Source organism: Balaenoptera borealis (genome assembly GCF_965194805.1).
Source record: "Balaenoptera borealis genome assembly, chromosome: 16".
Taxonomy (NCBI): Eukaryota; Metazoa; Chordata; class Mammalia; order Artiodactyla; family Balaenopteridae; genus Balaenoptera; species Balaenoptera borealis.
The window spans coordinates 16366739-16385035 of NC_138872.1; the positions used below are offsets into that span (position 1 = coordinate 16366739).

Sequence of the window (18297 nt, forward strand, 5' to 3'; positions counted from 1 at the left end):
GCCTTTAAAGTTAGACGTGCCCACGTGACTGGTCTTAGCCAATGAAATGTGAGCAGAAACAATCTGCGTCACACCTGGGCGGGAGCTTTAAGAGGCAGTGCTGTGGTTGTTCGGAAGCAAGTGTACCTATGGAGTCACCAGGACGAGGAGAGCGACCCGCCGACTCATGTCAGACAGTGCAGTAAGTGAGCGATAAATATCCATAGAGTTAAGCCAGGGAGACTTGAGGCTTTCTTTCATTATCGCAGCGTAACCTCATCTAACGTGACTGAGTGCGGTCTTTTCAAAGCTTCACTGATTTTCCTATGACCATTATGATTTTTATCATTTCTGAAAACCACCTATGCTATTACTTAACATTTGGCTTACATCAACTCACTTATTTTTATTTAGATTTATTTTAGAAGGAAACGTTATTACTTCCAAATCAAATACCAATATCATAAGTAGAAAGCAATGGGAAAATAAGCAGAATAAAATAAACCATTATATTACGTCCTGAATTAATACCGTTGCCTTTCAAAGCCTCTGGGCCCTGGGTCTGTTCTCTCTTTGTTAAAAAAAAAAAAAGGAGGACAGTCACTGTGTGTCAGTCTTTTGGCCTCAAAAAGCTGGCTGAGAGGGACTTCCCTGGTGGGGCAGTGGTTGGGAATCTGCCTGCCAGTGCAGGGGACACGGGTTCGTGCCCTGATCTGGGAAGATCCCACATGCCGCGGAGCAATTGAACCCCGTGTGCCACAGCTACTGAGCCTGTGCTCTAGAGCCCGTGCTCTGCAGCAAGGGAGGCCACCGCAGTGAGGGGCCCGCGCACAGCAACGAGGAGGGGCTCCGCCTCTCCGCAACGAGAGGGCCCGCCCGCAGCAATGGGGACTGAACGCAGCCAAAAATAAATTAAAAAAAAAAAAAAAAAGCTGGCTGAGATTGTCAGATGTTTGGAGGAAGCCCAGTATGGAGGCTGAGAGCACAAATTCTGTAGCTTGACTTTCTGGGCTTGAATTCTGGTTCTGCCCTAGCTGTGTGATCTTCGCTGAGCTCCTTAACTGTTCTGTGACTGTTTTCTCATTTGCAAAATAGGGGGGATAATGATGTGTGTGTCATTGGGTTGCTGTGGGGATTATTTGTGTTAATGTAGAGAAAAGGCTTAGAACTGTGCCTGGCACGCAGTACTTACACAGGTGTTAGCAATAAAATAATGGCAGGAGCAAGATCAGGTGGGTTTGGAGAAATGTTTGAACTCGAGGAAGAGGAAAGAAAAATCCTCCACATTGGCCAAAAATAAATCACCTGGACAGTGTGGATGGGGGGCGGGGGGGAAGCTGCCATAGCAGCAGGCGACGTGACCAAGTTCTAGAGGTTTTACTTGGCAGCGGCTGCCCAAACGTCTAACCCCGGTCTCATGTGTCATTAGTGAAGATGTAGTGCTCGGGGACTTCCATGGTGGTCCAGCCGGTAAGGCTCCGCGCTCCCAGTGCAGGGGGCCCGGGGTCGATCCCTGGTCAGGGAACTAGATCCTGCGTGCACGCCACAACTAAGACCCAGTGCAACCTAAATAAATAAATAGATATTTTTTTAAAAAAAGATGTAGTGCTCAGGTCAAAGGAGCTAAGAAGCCCTCTGTATACATGGACCATACACAAACAACTGTGTTTGATTTCAATTTTAATAGAAACACTTAAAATTTTCCTAGGATGGGACAGGGTGAGAAAACCGTACCCTTTAGAGAATAATTGAAGATCCAAAAGGGTTCTGGGCTGACTGTTGGGGAAGAGGAGAGGGGCAGTGTAGCAGAGTGGTCAAGGCTACTGCCTTTGAAATATCAGTGGTACCATTTACATAATTGTTCAACCTTGTGAAAATGATAAGTTCTTCAAGCCTTATTTGTTTCATCTGAGAAACAGGAATCAATAATAGGACCTCTTCATAGATTGCTTTGTGGAATAAATGTGATAAACCTTATAAACCCAGCACATAGTTGCCCACCATGCAGTTGTGTTATTTACTGAATTCAAAGTACTTTCCTTTGGAAAAGGGTGTTCACCTATTCTCAGAGCCCCAGAGGACAAATTAGGACCAACAGATGGATCGTATAGGGAGGAAGATTTGTGCTGAAAACGAAGAAGATTTTTCTACTGGATACAATGATACTACCAAGGAAAAAGCTGCTTTATTAAGTAGTGAGTGTCCTGTCACTAGAAGTATCAAACCCAAGCTAAATGACCACCTGTCAGAGAGGATGGTGAGAGGATTCTAGCAATGGATCAAAGGTTGAATCAAAGTAGCATTTCCCCGCTGCAAAAGTCTTAAATAAAATGTGATCCAAACCAAATTCATGTTGGAAAAACTGGATATTCACATGTGAAAGAGTGAAGCTGGACTCTTAGCTTACATATATAAAAGAATTAGCACAAAATGGGTTAAAGACCTAAGCGTAAGAGTTAAAACTACAAAACTTTTAGAAGAAAACATGAGGGAAATATTCATGATGCTGGATTTAGCAATGATTTCTTAGAGATGACACCAAAAGCATAGGTAACAAAAGAAAAAATAGATAAATTGGACTACATTGAAATGAAAAATTTTGTGCACCAAAGGACATTATTAACAGAGTGAAAAGGCAACCCATGGAATGGGAGAAAATATTTGCAAGTCATGTCTGATAGGGGTTAATATTCAGAATATATAAAGAATTCCTACAACGCAACAACAAAAAAACTGATTTTAAAATGGGCAATGGATTTGAATAGACATTACTCCAGAGAAGATATACAAATGACCGAGAAACACATGAAAATATGCTCAACGTCACTAATCATTAGTGAAATGCAAATCAAAACCAGAATGAGATAACCACTTCACACCTATTAGGATGGATAATCAAAAAAAAAAAGATAATAAGCGTTGGTAAGGATGTGGAGAAATTGGAACACTTTCTCACTGCTGGTGAGAATGTAAAATAATGCAGCCACTATGGAAAGCAGTATAACACTTCCTTAAAAAATTAAAACTAGAATTACCATATGATGCAGCGATACAACTTCTGGGTATATACTCAAAATAATTGAAAGCAGTCTGGAAGAGATATTTTTACACCATTTCATAGCAACATTATTCACAATAGCCCAAAGGCAGAAGCAAGTGTCAGTTAAGAGATGAACCGAAAAGCAAAATGTTACGTATACATACAACAGAATATTATCCAGCCTTAAAGATGAAGGAAATTCTGATACATGCTACAACATGAATGAACCCCGAGGACTCTTTGCTAAGTGAAGTAAGCCAATCACAAAAGGACAAATGCTGTATAATCCCACTTATAGGGGTACTTTGAGTAGTCAAATTCATAGAATAGAATGGCGGTTGCTGGGGATTGGGAGCAGAGAAGCTTGGAGAGTTATTTTCTAATGGAAACAGATAAAAAATTTCAAGAGTTGGGTGGTGGTGAAGGTTGTATAACAATGTGAATGTACTTGATGCCTCTGAATAATACATTTTAAAATGGCTAAAATGGTAAATTTTATGTATATTTTATCACAACTTTAAAAAATTTCATCAATGTATAAAATATATGTATTTCATCCGGACAGATTTAGGTTTAATTCCAAGACTGCAAGGATGGTTTAACATTAGAATATTACTAAATTAGCACACTAAAAGAGAAAAAAATGTGATTATCTTAGTAGATGCACAAAAAGCAATTAAGACAATTCAACATTGTGATTAAAAAGCAAACAAGCAAAACTTCTAGCTTACTTAGAAGAAACTTTTTAAAACCCAGTAAAAATTACCTACCAAAAACCTAAAGCAGATATCTTACTTTAAAAGGCCAAAGTCCCTTTAAAGTCAAGAATAAAACAAAGTTGCCCACTGTGGCAGAGGCTGCAAGTTGTCTGTTCTGTATTATATAGTCTCCTTGTCTTCCTTTGTAATAGAACCTCCAATTTTCATTTGAACACATGGATGCCCCTCAAAAAACTTATCTCAAGCATTCCTTAAAGCTAGGGGAGACCATGTGAATATGTTCTGGCCAATGAAGTATAATCAGAAATGTAATGTGGCAGCTTCCAGGAACTTTTTTAAAAAGACAGCTGGAACATGATTTTACTCCTTTTTCTTCTTTGTCTCTTGCTCCTTCTTTCTGCCTGTAACATAGCTGTATGGTTGGAGCCCTGGCAGCCATCTTGGACCATGAGGATGAAGACCTCATGGGGATGAAAGGAACCTGGGTTCCTGAGGACTGTTTTGGGGAAGAACCACCATACTAACCTTAGATTGCCTCCCTCTGGACTTTTATAATCTGAGGAGTAATCTTCTATTTTGTATAAACTACTGCTATTTTGTGTCTCAGCTACTCATAGACAAACTAAGCCCTATTTGAAATACCCATTATTACTGCTTCTCTTTGATATTTTACTAGAGACCCAAGCAATACAATAAGATAAGAAATTAAAAACAGATCTAATAAGAGAATTTAACAAAATTGTTGGGTACATTTTCAGTATGTCAAAAGCAGTTGGTTTCTATACACTAATATCAACAAATGAGAAGATTCAATTTAAAAAATTATTTATGATAGCAATAGCGATTATTGCTAGGATTAATCTAACAGAAGACCTTTATGTATTAAAATTATTGAACTTTATTTAAAAAACATAACAGCAAACCTATATAAATGTATCATGGTCAGAAGTATTTTTGAAAATTATAAAGGGAAACCTCATTAAAAGGAAGTCAGAAGGCCAGAAGGGGGAGCTCTCATGCACATACTACTTAATCTCAATACAAATCCCAACCGGAAGAGATGTACCTTACATCTCTGGAAGAAAGTGACACTACTTTACTACTGGCAGCAGGAGGAAGAAAGATTTTCTCCTTGCCTGGCAACAGCTCAGCCAATGAAAAGCCACTATACTTCCAACTCCCAGTTTCCTCTAATGGACTGTTAATACCAGCCCATCCCAACTTCATCTTCTCCTCTATAGAAGAGTTTCCTCTCCCTTAGTTTACCAAACTTGCATATAGTTCACCACAGTTGCATGTCCCAAATTGCATTTCTTTGCTGCTCCCAAATAAACCCATTTTGCTGGTAAAAATAAGTGGCTCTTTTATTGTCTTAGGTTAACAGCTTCATTATGCAAAGATGTCAGTTCTTCCCAAATTAGTCAATAAATTCAATGTAATTTCAATTAGAAGCCCAACAGCACGGTACTTGGCGAATTGCAAGCACTCAAAATATGTTAGTTGCCTTTATTGAAATCCAGTGGAGACAAATAGGCTGTTGGTCTCCAAACTTTGTTCTGTTCTGTTCAGTCTCATCTTAAAATTTATGTGAATGAGCAAAGAGAATAAACAAGATAATTTTTTAAAAAACAACAGTAATATGAGGAGGACATGCTCTATGATACATAAAGCTATAGTTTCACTGTCCAATATGGTGACCACTAGCCACATGTGGCCATTGAGCATTTGAAATGTGGCTAGTTCAAACTGAGATGTGCTGGAAGTGTAAAATACACATTGTATTGTGGAGCCCTAGTATATAAAAGAAGAAAAATATCTCATTAATTATTTTTGATTGATTAAATGTTGAAATAATATTTTCACCATTTTTGGTTGAAGAAAATATTAAATAATTTTAACTATTTCTTTTTTGAGCTTAAAAAAATTAAATGTTTTATTTTCGTATAATTGTATCAATAGATTCACTTACCTGTTGTTTTTTTTTCTTTCATTGTTTAAATGTGGCTACTAGAGGTAAGTGGAACAGTATAGAGAGCCTAGAAACAGATCTACATATGTCTGAAAATGAGGGACAAAAACAATGGCATTGCATATCAGTCAAGAAAGGACGTCCTAGTCAGTAATGGTCTGGGTCAATTGGTTATCCATATGAAGAAAAATATAATGGCATCTCTATTTCATATCACACACAAAAATCAATTCCTATGGAATAAAGACCTATGTATGAGAAATAAAACTTTAAAAATTATAGAAAACGTTTAACATAATATCTTAATGATTTCAGGGCACTGGAAAAAACAAAAAGCACACACTATAAAGGAAAAGATTATTAAATTTAATGATCTTATTTATAATTTAACCAAAACTTAACTACATTACACTTGTAAACTTCTGTACAACAGAAAATACTCTAAAGAGAGCGAAAAGACGAGCTACAGACTGATTAAAGGTATTTTCCACTAATATAACTGAAAAAAGGATCTGTACTGAGAATAAATAATTCCTTCAAATTGTTAAGAAAAGATAAATAAGGCAATAGAAAAATGGGCAAAGGATATGAACACACACACTCACAGAGGAAATTCAAATGGCAAAAGGAGCCTTTCCCTCTCTAGCAATATGGGAAATGCAAATTCTCATTTTACATTCATCATCTTTCAGAGTCAAGTGCGGAGGAAGGTGTGGAGCAACCAGAACTCCTAGATGCTACTGACCAAAGTGACAGTTGGGGGGCAAGATCGAGCAATTTGCCAACATCTCATCAAAGTGAAGATGCCCACTCCCTGAAATCCAGAAATTCCACTCCTCCACATTATCCTAGAGAAACTCTCACCCACAGGTATAAGAATGTTCTTTGTAGCATCGTTTAAAATAGTGAAAAGCTGGAAACAACTCCATTGTCAAAAACTGGAATAAATATACTTTGGGATGTTCCTTCACAGCATTTTCAGTGAGTGCCCTAGTGCTGCTTGTAGCTGCATGGGAAGATCCAAAAGTAAAAGGAAGTTGCTGAAGGATACATACAACATTTGAATAAGTTTTCCAGATATGCAAAATAATGTTATATATAGTTTATGTAGCTATGTAGAGTAAAAGTATAAAAACATGTCTAGCAATGATGAACAGCAAATATTGACAGGGGTCACCTCTGAGAAGGGTGGCAAAGCAAGGGATTGAGGAGGAGTACAAGGTGGGGCTTCAAGTCTAAGTGGAATGTTTCATTTGTCATTAAAACAAACAAAAAATGAATCAAATGAAAATATGGTCATGCATGTAGGGCTCGACAAAACTGAGTGATGCGTACATCAGTGTTCACAATGTTATTCTCTCTACTTTTCTGCAATATTAGGGAATAATTACAAATTTTTTAGAAAGGAGAAAGATAGTGAAAAAAATTAACTGTCTTTCTACATACCAGCAACAATCTGCAATGTAACTGTTAAATCATACTATTTAAAATATCTCTACATTTTTTTTTTCTTAAATCTAGGAATGTATTAAGCTAGAGAATTTCTCTGTTGGGGGGCAGGAAGAGCTTTCATGGGTGTTGATGTTTTCAAGGGGCTCTGTGATGAGCTAATGTGAACACACTGGAGGTTTCTCTTGGAGTGCCCGAGGCATTCATTGTCCTGTGTTAAGGTCTCTGAGAAGTTCTCTGATAATGAAATTTGTACAGCTTTCTTTAATCCAACGTTTTTCAGACATCTCAGGATAGAATCCTCCTTGTCTGAGCGGTCTTGCCCTGGGAAAGGCTGACCTAGTCACCTCCAAGTTTCCTTCCAATCCTCACCATCACCGTTCTAGTTTTGGCTCTGCCACTAACGTGCTGTATGACTTTGGCCAAATCATCTTACTTCTTGGGGCCTCAGCTTATTAAGATATTAAGTGGGTGTGTGAAGTTTAGACTCTAAGATTCTCTTACCTGTTTCCAGCTCTAAAACCCCATGTTGGAGCCTGACCCTAGGATGACATTTCCACTCAATTTTATTCCTCTTCACTCAACTAACTTTTTATGATTTAACTGAAGCAGATTCATGGTAGAAGAATTACAAAAATGCACAGAAGTGAAATAAAAAAGAATTAAATTTACTCCACATGCCAATGTATGCCTTTTTCGAAAGGTATGATGATTGCTAGCATTTATGGAACACTTACGTCCAAAACACTGTGCTAGAATAGAACTATTTTTATCCTCATTTTATAGATGAGGAGACTGAGGGTCAGAGAGGTAAAGTCACCTGTCCAAGGTCATACAGCTTGCAAGGCTCTAACCCAAGTCTGCCTAACTCTGCACCACAAATTCTCAGCCACTACCATATAAGGCCTCCCCATCTGAGGGGGGTCTTCATCACTGTGAGATTCCTTTTCCTCCCAGCACCCTAAGTCCTTCAGGATTCTCTCATCTCAGAGGAGCTGTGGGCGGATACCAACTCCTCCAAAAACAAAGTCAGCACCTTCACTGTGGGAGGATCCGTGTCCCTCCCCCATACTCCGTCCACCTTATCTCTAGAACAACTATGACTTGCCCTGGAGAAGGGGAAAAAAAATAATCCTCTCCCCTCCCCAACTCCACCCCCCAAATCACAGGATTTGGGGGTAAATTCACAGGCTGGAGACAGAAGAATGGGTGTGTAATTAAGATTCAGATTGACTATTGTTTTATGTGACTATCTGATAAAGAGAACACAATGGCTGCCATGGGGACTGGGAGGTGAGATTTCCCAAGTGTAGAATTCTAGAAGACAAGCCTTGAGTTCTAGAGCCTGGGTCGTCACCCCGCCCCACCCCCCACCCCAAACCAGGCAAGCAACAAGGGTGAGGACACCAGAGAGAACTGTGGGCTAGGGAGAAGACCCAGCCAGGGATACCTGCCCAAGACGTTTGGCTAGAACTGGTCTATTCAGAATGGGAAATGGAGACAGGATGAGTTAGCTGCTATAGAATCCTAGGTGCTAGAGCAGCTGTGTCCAACAGAAATATAACGTGGACCACATATGTAATTTACAGTGTTCTAGTAGTCACATCAAAAAATCGTAAATCTATGAAATAGGAAATTGCGCTCACAAATAATGAGCTTCCCCTTGGTCTTAGCAACCAGGGGTCTGAAACTCAAGTGCCCTCGGTGCCCAGATAGAGATATATGGAGCAGATAGAGTATAAGCAGGTTTCACACTTTCCTATAAGAAAACACAGCAAATATAATGGTTTACGTTTATTAATATAACTTTAGTGTAGAGACACTAAGGAATGGTGAGGACTGTGGCAAATTAGAGAAAGCACGCCCAGCCTAAATTAGCTCCAGTGGGCTTTTGTCTCATGGTTATGGGGAATCAGTGTTGCTAGAGCTTCCAGTTTTTTGAAAGAGGCTGGAAGTTGGGGTTTTGAAAGGTTAGAAGTCAATTGAAGTTTTATTTAAAAACAAAATTGGGTGGCCTGGATCTCAACCTCTGATCTCCTTTGAACCCTTGGCCATGTTTTACAGAGGAGGAAACTGAGGTTCAGAGTGGTTAAATATTTTCCCCACTCACAGTAGAGACAAAGCACTGGCCCTTCGGGTCATTTCTGCTGCTTCCACTAATAACCAACATTGATTTTTCACTATTCTTATTGAGAATTCCCTAGGTCCCAGGTTCTGGGCTGAACATTTGACACCATGAAGGGGGTACTGTTTACAATGCCAGATTTAGAGAGGGAAACCAAGGCTCAGAAAGGTGGAGTCGATTACCTAAGATCCCACTGTGAGGCTTGAACCTGGGTCTAGGGTTAATTACAAGACTCTCGGTGAAGAACCTCGGAGACCAGGGAGCCTGGTGGTTTTCACCCTGGGGCTGCTTTGAAGGGCCAGGGGCTACAGGATGGGCAACATCCTGCACCCCGACACTTCCTTTAACCCAGGTGCCTCCTTTGTATCATCCCCGCAAATTGGTTTCCGGTAAGATTTTGTTTGAAGAAAGAATGCCACTGCTGTTTTTTTTTTTAAGTTTGAAACCACTGACCAGCCCACGGTCTCTTGATTTACAGAAGAGGAAACTGAGGCCCAGAGGTGGCAAGTGTCTGAGGTCCCTCTGCAAGTTGGGACCAGAGCCAGGACCAGAACTGGGCTCTGGAGGCCAGGCCCCGTCTGGGAAGCTGCCCACGGGGTGTGCTACTCTGAGCTCTGCCCAGGGAAGGGCCAGCTGCTCTCTCTGTGTCTCAGCACCTCCTCTGCCTTTCCTCATGCCTGTTTGGATAACTTCTTGACCTGTTCCTTCACAAGCTCTCCCTGAGGTGTGGCTGCCTCCGTTGCTTGTCCCAGGGAATCCTGGGGCCTTGGCTGTGTGACGGCCCAGGCTTGGCCAGTCCCGTGGCAGACAGTTGTTAAATAGTGGCTGTCTGGGCAGAGGGAGGACTGTTTACCCAGGGCAGGGCCCAGGCAGAGGCTGCAGCTTCCTCCTCACGTCACCGGCCCATCCAGCCATTCAGCATACTGACTCAGCTGTCCCCTTCTGCATTTGCTCATTCCACAAATATTTATGGAGCGCCTACTGTGTGCCAAGCACTGTTCTACATGCTGAGGATATAGCAAGACGGCCAGATTCCCCACTCTCGTGGAACTGACATCGTAGTGGAGGAAACAGATGATAAACAGATCAGCGAATTCACAATTCCAGAGCTGTAGAGGATAAAGGGATTGATAGTGATGGCTGGAGGAGAGGCAGTCTTAGATGGGGTGGTCTAGGAAGGCCGCTCGGAGTGGGGACATTTGAGCTAAGAACCAAACTAGGAGAAGAAATCAGTTATGGGAAGATCTGGGTAAAGGGTGGTCCTGGCAAAAGGAACCCCAAGTACAAAGGCCCTAGGGCAGGAATGTGCTTGGCGTGATTGAAGGACAGTAGAAAGGCCCAAATGGCTGAAGTGGAGTGAGCAAAAGGGAGAAAGACAGGAGAGGCCAACAGAAGGGCAAACAAGAGTCAGACCCCAGGGGTCCTTTTAGGTCAGGGAAAAGAACTTAGCTTTTCTTTTCAGTGTGACACAAAGCAATTAGAAGGTATTCAGCAGGGATTTTAAATGCAGCTGTATCTTGAATTTCTAACTTTAACTCCCCCGTTTCCCTTTATGGCTTTCTGTCCCAGGACTCTTGTTTTCAGGTACCGTTGAGGGTGTCTGAAGTAGTGTTTAACTATTCCCTTTTCCTTTTTAATTTAAAAATTGTTTCGAAAATTTTATGAAAGCTCTATACGTACACAATTGAAAAAATCAAATACTTCTACAAAGCTGATAATAAATTGCAGTAGGGCTTCCCTGGTGGCGCAGTGGTTGAGAATCCACCTGCCAATTCAGGGGACATGGGTTCGAGCCCTGGTCCAGGAAGATCCCACATGCCGGGAGCAACTAAGCCGGTGCGCCACGACTACTGAGCCTGTGCTCTAGAGCCCATGAGCCATAACTACTGAGCCCGCGTGCTGCAACTACTGAAGCCCGCGTGCCTAGAGCCTGTGCTCCGCAACAAGAGAAGCCACTGCAATGAGAACCCTGTGCACTGCAATGAAGAGTAGCCCCCGCTCACCACAACTAGAGAAAGCCTGCGTGCAGCAACGAAGACCCAACGCAGCCAAAAATAAAATAAATAAATAAATAAATTTATTTTTTAAAAAAAGAGATAAAATAATCAACAAGAACCTACTGTATAGCACAGGGAACTCTACTCAATACTCCGTAATAACCTAAAATGGAAAAGAATCTGAAAAAGAATAGATATATGTATATGTATAACTGAATCACTTTGCTGTACATCTGAAACTAACACAACATTATAAATCAACTATATACATGTAGCTGATTCACTTTGTTGTACAGGAGAAACTAACACAACATTGTGAAGCAATTATACTCCAATAAAGATATAAAAAAATAAACAAAAATAGTAAAAAAATAAATAAATCAACTATATTCCAATATAAAATAAACATTTTTTTTAAGAGAGATAAAATAAACCAGACCTAGGGAATGAATAGGCCAGGACCCAGATGTGGGCCTTCTGATACCAAGTTCAGTATTTGACCCCAAAGCCCCAGACATTTGTATTCCTCTTTATGATTTTTACCATATTTGCCCAGCAACTGTATTTTATTTATCTGTAATTATTTACTTGATAATTTTCTTTCTTTTGAGGACATACATTAATCTTTCAAAGGATGTTTTATATTAGTGCTTCAATATGCTATAAATTATAAATTTTACTAACACACAGTAAAATAAATTCAGTAAGATTTAAAAGTGTTTTGTCAATGTACTACGGAAAACCAGCCCCTGTTCCCTGTGGGTACACTTAAGGAAAAGTATGCTATTTTTAGATCTATAAAGAACCTTTGGGAACATTCTGTCCAGTGACTTTTAAACCCTTTTGACTATGACCCTCAGTAAGTAACACATTTACATCCCATACTTTATATACAGTGGCAATAAAGGTGGCAGTCAAAACACAGACTCTGGAGGCTGACTGCCTGGGTTGGAACCTTAGCATCGCCTCTTAAGGCATCTGTCACTTTCACTGAGTGACTCAACTTCTCTGTGGCTCCATTTCCTCATCTATAAAAGGGTAAAGACAATTATAGCACCTACCTCACAGGGTCATTGTGAAGGTAAGGAGTTATTATTTGTAGAGCCCTAGTGTATGATCTATAAATTGTTGGTATTATCACAACCCCCCACACACATCCATAACCATATAGAAATGAACAAAATTTTCACACATGAAATTTACTATGACTACATGAGATGCACTAGGATGTTTTCTGTTCTATTTTACTTCAGTTTTAAAAAGTGGTCATCTTTATAAAATTTCATTAATCTATTTGTGATTTATGATTCATACTCTTTTCTGTGTGAACAATATACTTCAATAAATATATTTTTTAAATAATACATTTTTATTCAAAGAAAACACAAGAAATGAAAATGAAAGAAATCAGTTGGTTATGTGAAGAGCAATGTGCTGAAATTATTTTGTCCAGCACAGTGAGGGTACATGAACAGATTCAGGGTCCCTAACAGCTTGGATACTGCTGATGCGTAATTTCTAATGAAAACTGTTGAATTGTACTCTAGGAATCATATATGTGCTTTAAAGGCTTTAAAAAAATATATATTCAATATAGTTTTCAGTTTGCAAGAGTCAGTAAATTACAACCTCTGAGCCAAATCTGGCCCAGTGCCTATATTTATAAATAAAGTTTTATTGGAACATGCCACACTCATTCATGTATTTATGGTTGATGGCTGCTTTCGTGCTACAAGAGCAGAGCTAAGTAGTTGCTACAGATCCCATCTGGCCTGCAAAGCCTAAAATATTTACTATCTGGCCTTTTACAGAAAAAGTTTGCCAACTCCTGTATTAAAGTTATATTTCAAAACCCTTAAGCCTAAGTTAAATCTTATGCTATTTGTATTATATTTTATTCTCTTCATAAGTCTAGCAAATTTTAACAATTACATGACCCCCAACACTTTACTTTGAACAATTTCAAACCTACAAAAGATTCAAAGAATAATACAGTGGGCACTAATGTATCCTTTACCTAGGTTCATCAATTGGTAGCATACTGTCACATTTGCTTTATCACTATTTATCTCTCTATGCTCTTATTTTATTGGAATGTTTAATGTAAAAAATTGTGTATTTATATACGTTATACATATTTGACTGTGTGTGTTTGTGTGTGTGTGTGTGTATTTGTGTATGTGACCATGGTCCCATGGCAGAGGTGGTCAGCTGTGTACCAACAAATTCACTCCTCCTTCCGTAGTTTAGAGCTATTCCTGGAAAAAAGCTGCCCATCTAGGGACCACATATCCCATACTCCTTTGCATTTGGCCAAGGCCAGGTGATTAGTTCTGACCAATAGAATGTGAATAGAAGTGATAAATGTCACTCTGAGCCAGGGGCACTTCTGGGGTCCCTGGATGACGATGTGACAGAAGTAAGTAAACTTCTAACTTACATTTTAGGTTTTTTTGTTCCAACAGGGAGCATTGCCGTAACTAATACAACCCGATACATTGCATGACCCATTAATGGGTCAAGATTGCGGTTTGAAACACACTGGTCTGGTCCACACATTTTTTAACCATGGAATCCTTTCATTAAACACTTCCATCAAAAGTCAAAATGCAGCGTCTCTGGTTAAACCAGAGGTTGCGGCGTGGGGGAACCTAAGAGCCTGGTCTGTTTGAACACCACCCCCAGGCCCCCACTGGTCTCAAAGTGAACTCTGAGGCATCTTTCTTGACTCCTAGGGCTCCAGTGAATATTGTGTGATGACCACTGAGCCAGGCACAGGCCTCCGTTTCTCAGAAGAGGAGGCAGGGCACCAGTAGGAAAAGGACTTGAGTGAGGTCACAAACAGCTGCCTGGACCCAGAGCCATTTCTCAGGGCTGTGGCCAGGCCAGGTCTGTTCCCCCCATTTCCATGCCTTCAATTTGCTCTACACAGGCCCAGAATCACAAGCCAAGCCCCCGAGAGCCAACCTCAGGCCTCAGAGGGCATCTGAAGGCTCAGGACCAAGGTTTGTCCAGCCAAGGAATTGCAGCCCGGAACCAGTTACATAGCCCTCATTCATCTGTTTGTTCCACAGCAGCTAAAAGATGCCTCGCACGTAGGAAGCATTCAGTCCCTCTCACATAGCAGGTATAATAATAGCAACAACAAGAATGGACTTGAGGATATGGGGAGGGGGAAGGGTAAGATGTGACAAAGTGAGAGAGTGGCATGGACATATATACACTACCAAACGTAAAATAGATAGCCAGTGGGAAGCAACCGCATAGCACAAGGAGATCAGCTCTGTGCTTTGTGACCACCTACAGGGGTGGGATAGGGAGGGTGGGAGGGAGGGAGATGCAAGAGGGAAGAGATATGGGAACATATGTATAACTGATTCACTTTGTTATAAAGCAGAAACTAACACACCATTGTAAAGCTATTATACTCCAAGAAAGATGTTAAAAGAAAAAAAAAACGCATAAAATTTACGTAGCACTTTCTACGTGCCAGACACTCAACACTTTACAGGCATCAACCTCATTTAATTCTCACAACCCTACAAAGTAGATGCTGTTATTATCACACCATTTGACAGATCAAGAAACTGAGACAAGAAAATTAAGTAATTTACCCAAAGCCACATGGCTAGTAGGTGGCGATATGAGCCCAGGCAGTCTGACTCCAGAGTCTGAGCTGCTAACCAAGGTGTTAGGCAGCCTCTCAGATGCTATTATAAGAGGTAACAGCGTAGCCAAAAGAATGAAGATTTGGCACCAGACAGACTAGATCTCAATCCCTCACTGGGTGATACAGGGAAACTTACTTAACAACACTGAATCTCAGTTTCCCTGTTTATGAAGTGGGAAAAATACTTCCCACCTTGACGGGTATTGCAAAGATTAAAAGGGAGAAAAACCTATAAAGTAGCCGGCACCCTGCCCATTACATAGAAGGGGCTTATATGGAAATAAATTTCTTTCCTCTTCAGAGGTCCACCCTTATGCTAGAGGCATGTGAATCAGAAAAAAAATGGAAGGCGTAGTTCCTGCATTTAAGCATCTCATAATCTTTTTAGGGACAAGATAAATCCTTTATGGAACAATCAGAAAAGTCCCAAGATACTTTCAATTAAGGATGGAATTCACTGCAGTCAAATGTTAAATAAAATCAGTGTCTTTGCATCTGCTGGTCCCCCTCCCTCTCTCCTCCTGGCTGACTCCTGCTAAACCTTCAGGTTTCAGCTTAGATATCAGTTCACTCCTCCAGGGTCAAGAGGTCCCTGGCCCCTTCCCCTCTTCCTAAGCCCCTTTGTCCTCCCATTGTGCCCTGTTCACCCCTGTTATGGCATTCTGTCTTTGATTGCTGCTGGTTCATCTGTTTACCCCACAAGATTGGACGCTCTCCAAGATCTAAAGCCATACTTTATATTCTCCTACATTCCGCCAGAGCCTAGCAGAATGCTTTGCATACCATAAGCCCCCAGTGGTCATTTGTTGAAGAACTGAATGAGTGAACAATTAATTAACGAATGCAGGAGTTTTCCGGATGAAGACAGGATGCACTCTGGGTATCCACATCCTCCCTTTATAAAATGGGACAAAATAAGGCAATGGTTTCCAAACTCCAGCTGACCCAACACCCCAAATCACTTAAGGAACTTAATAAAAATTTAAAGATTCTTGGAACTCATTCCAGAAGATTCTGATTCAGGTCTGGAGTGGAGCCCCCAAAAGATGTTATCTTAAGAAAGTTCCCCATATGCAGCAAGATTCGTAAACCATTGAACCATAGAGGCTGAAATCAAATTGAGGTGGGATAGGAAGATAATATGGACAAGGGAGAAAGGCAGGAAGGGTGAGGGAGACTATATTTTGAGAATGAAGGGTGGGAACAGCCATGCCTGGTATCTGACATAGTCCCGTTGCTGGCCAGTATCTGGGGCCCTATCCAATTTTGGGCTCATCAACCAACCATTCAGGGAGACAAAGCACTTTATAGTTTATGATACCTTTTCGCCTTCATGAGCACATGGATCTTCACAACGACCAAGGTTCATTTGGTAGATGAAGAAATTGATGATCAGAGAGCTGGGCAAAGTGTCCAGCCTCTCACAGCTTTAAGTGGGAGAGCCACTTAACCAAACCACCTCTGAAGACAGCTTCTGATCTGACCTGAGGCTGATGCCACTAGTCAAAGGAACTAGTCCTATGTCCCCAGGAAAAATCCGGCTCATCTGACACTTAGATATACTGCCCTGAAGGAGGATTGTTGACCAGTGGCCAAGTCACCCCTTGTCTCTTTACTTGCAGGTACTGATGTCCAAGACCAGCCCATCTCGTCCATCCATCCATCCATCCATCCATCCATCCATCCATCCATCCATCTTTTCATCTACCCACTCACCCATCACCTCATTCATCCATCCATCCATCCATCCATGCGGTTTTCCAGTTATTTATTCATCCACTTGCCACATCCATTCACATATCTCTCCATCCATCCCATCCATCCATCATCCACCATACCCACTCACCCATCCATCACATCTATTCATTATTCCATCCATCCATCTACCCACCTGCCCATATTCCCTGCTACTCATTCATTCATTTGTACCATTCGTTCATCTATCTCTCCATTTCATTCCCATCCATCCATCCATTCACCAGCCCGTCACATTGATTCATCAAAGCAACTACCTATCTACCCACCCAGATATCCATTCATTCATTCATCCATCCATCTTCTCGTTCATTCATTAAATAAACCTCCTTCAAGTTCTACGTGGGACCAGGTCCTATGGTAGCCTGGGTTATAACAAGAAGCATCAGACATATACAGACCTTGCCCTCAAGGAGATTTGAGATGCTTACAAAAATGGCAGAGTCCCGAAGGGCCAAAATAAATAATCATCAAGGGAAGCTTGCTAAAAGCAAAACAAGGGTAGGAAAGTAACAAAGCCAGGAGTTAGGTTAGCACACAGATGTGCACACCATAGCATCTTATCCTCACAGTTGCTAAGGATAGCCCCAAATCTGGCCCTGAGCTAGATGCTGGCACCCAAAGCAAATACTGCAACATGAGTCACAGTACACTCAGTTGTGGCAGATCCTACTCAGCAGCTATTCTGCTTCCTTATAACACAGTGGTGTTTCATGTGCCCAGGGCACATTTGGAAATGGCAGGAGACATTTTCGGTTGGCACAGCTGACAGGAGGTGTGCTATAGCATCTAGTGAGTTGAAGCCAGGAAAGCTGTTAAACATCCTACAGTGCAGGATCCTACAGGCCAGTCCCTTTACAGCAAAGAATTATCCACGCCAAAATATCAGTAGTGTCAAAGTTGAGAAACCCGTTATAAGGGAACCCCAGTTTGGTTTTCAGCAGCATTGTGCCAGACAAGAAAAGACCATCATTGGTCTAAACCTGTGTTGTGTGTTCCCATTTCTTTCCATTAGACACTTCCCAGCTTTCCTTGAACTAAGGAAGTCTGCTGGGAGGTTTCTGGGAAGTTTTTGCTTTGGGGGGAAAAGAAACAAGTGCTTGGAGGAAAAACCCTTCCAGCTTCAGACACTTAACTGCAGACGTGATACCTGATACTGTGACAGCCACCTTGGGTCTGTAATGGGGCAAATCAAGAACCAAAAGCCAACACACTGAGGATGGCAGGGAGGAAGGAAGGGAAGAGCACAGACCTGGTGGACATTGCTGACCATTGTCATAGGGCTGTTTCTTTAAAACTGACCTCAATTCATTCATCCAACAAATGCTTACTGAGCACTTATTCTGTGCCAGTCACCATGTGAGACGTGCAAGGCTGAACAAAGCACTGAAGTCCATGGCCTCATGGAGTTTATAGTCTAGTGGGGGAGACAGATGCGACAAGACACACAATGATTTGATCAGAGTAGTGATGAGAACTATAAAGCCGAATCCAGTGTGCCGTGGAGGCACTGCAAGACCAGGGAAAGGTCAAGTTTGCCCAGTACCACCACACCAAAGCTCATTAAAGACTATCCTACTAAGGTTCAAAAACG

The 18297-nt window shown here is 41.2% G+C and overlaps 2 long non-coding RNA genes across 2 annotated transcripts in view; one reads left to right on the forward strand and one right to left on the reverse strand.

Annotated features, from left to right (window-relative positions):
- LOC309614084 overlaps positions 1 to 18285 on the forward strand; it is a 31893-nt gene extending 13608 nt beyond the window's left edge. The window contains exon 2 of the long non-coding RNA XR_014236000.1: positions 6400 to 18285. This is a non-coding gene — a long non-coding RNA (uncharacterized lncRNA). The remainder of the gene's footprint in view (positions 1 to 6399) is intronic.
- LOC309614097 overlaps positions 1 to 18297 on the reverse strand; it is a 150795-nt gene that overhangs the window by 112859 nt on the left and 19639 nt on the right. The gene's annotated exons all lie outside the window — the stretch shown is intronic.